This window comes from Phasianus colchicus, chromosome 4 (genome assembly GCF_987193195.1).
Source record: "Phasianus colchicus chromosome 4, bPhaCol1.hap1.1, whole genome shotgun sequence".
In the NCBI taxonomy this organism is placed as follows: Eukaryota; Metazoa; Chordata; class Aves; order Galliformes; family Phasianidae; genus Phasianus; species Phasianus colchicus.
In genome coordinates this window covers 26,239,950-26,241,731 of record NC_143439.1, presented here as the reverse complement: position 1 = coordinate 26,241,731, position 1,782 = coordinate 26,239,950, and positions in this window count along the sequence as shown.

The window sequence follows — 1,782 nt, the reverse complement described above, 5'->3', positions numbered from 1 at the left end:
CTGCTGTCCCCTGGAGTCATTGCCTCTGCCCTTAGCATGGAGCTCCAGAGTAGTTCATGCCTTCCTTCGAAGAGGTGGAAGGATCAGGGCGGCTGCAATATGCACTGCCCACAGCTGTCCCCAGTATTGGGTTTGCAGATCAGGGGTTGTGGTTCCAAACAAATGCTCACAGTGTGGTGCCTTTGCACATGGCATGGCTGTGTTTGGTACCTGTATGGGAGAGGAAATCCACACCAGAAAGGTAGTAGCATTCGTAAGGAGAATCTCTCTGGAAAAACCAAGAGCAATATACTTGTCTAAGGATCTGATGTGCTGCCACATCAGCATAAACATCAGTAGACATTTAGTTGACTGCTTCAGGAAGGAGATGAGAAATGCTCTGATTGCTATAACTCACGGACTCTTCAAGAGTGAATAAAAGATGAAATTTAAAAAGAAAATACTGAATAGACTAAATGTATCAGTTTCATTTTTGGTAACAACAATTAGTATATAGAGCCACTTGGAGCTCATTGAATGCTCTTGTCCTGTTTTGTATATACATATATTGTAATATGTACATAAAAATAGTCTAAGATGCAGTCAGGCATTAATATGAAAATAATAAAAGACACTGAACTGGAGGTATCTCAGCAAATAAGCACCCAGTGGCAATGGCTCAGCTTTGGCTTTTTCCAGCCATGTGGACTTCAGCAGCTGCCAAATGTGTCTGTTTGGGAAACTCAGCAGTTCCTTAAGCATAGGATGATATGATGTAGAACAGAGACAGGCAGATGTGTGACTTACTATGAATACATCCTGTTCGTGTGACATGAGATGTCACAGCTGCAGAAGGACCACAGAGGAGGTGCTGCAGTGCTGCAGCTCAGTGGGGACAGTGTTCTGGGAGCAGTGATGCTGAAGGAGCTGCGGCCCAGCGGTGTGCTTGGGGTTGGGCCAACATCCCCGCTGTCTGTTGAGAGTTCTGAATGGGGCTGCTGCTCCCCGAAGTCCTGCTGGTACGTAGTACAAAGGTGACTGTTTACCCAGCGTGGCCACCAGAGGTCTCGGTGTTCCTGCACACAGCACAATGCCCGCAGCTGGAGGAGCCCTGGGTTGGGGCTGAGGACTCCTGAGATGATTCCATGAAGATTTCTCTCCTGAGAAAGATTCCATGAATGTCAGCACTCCGGAGCTTGCTCGATGTCGACTTTTGGATTTAAACAGAGCCTGGCTGCAAAAGCAACTCAAAATCCCAAACTTAAATACTGCTGCCTAGGTTTGTTAACTTAGCCCAAGGCAGGATAAGGAGATGTTCCTGCATGCACAGCTGACCTTAGGTATCTCTGGGCTCCAGTGCGTATGGAGGAGCTCAGAAGTGTCTGCTCTGTTTGCAGTACAGACTGCAGTGAGGCAGTCTTTGAGCACAGCACTGGGTGCAGCTCCACTCACATCTTACAGGGCTTTGATGTGGATGAGCTATGCTTCTGGCCAGGACAGGGAGAGCTTCAAATCCTGTGGGATGGAGATCTTTGCTGTTGCTCCAATAGAGGCACTATTGGTGGCTCCAGGAACACAATGCCATGCAGGACCACGTCAAAGGCCTTACATAAGTCCAGTTAGAACTGTATAGCAAAGGGCTGCAGTGTGTCCTGGAGATGCACTTATGACATTTATGGGATGTGACTGAAACACTGCACCTCAGAGATGATTTTGTATGTGTGTGGATACATATATCCATGACTGCACCTTTAATCTGTCTCTAATTAACATTTATTGCTGTAGCTTCAGGTCAAAGGAAAC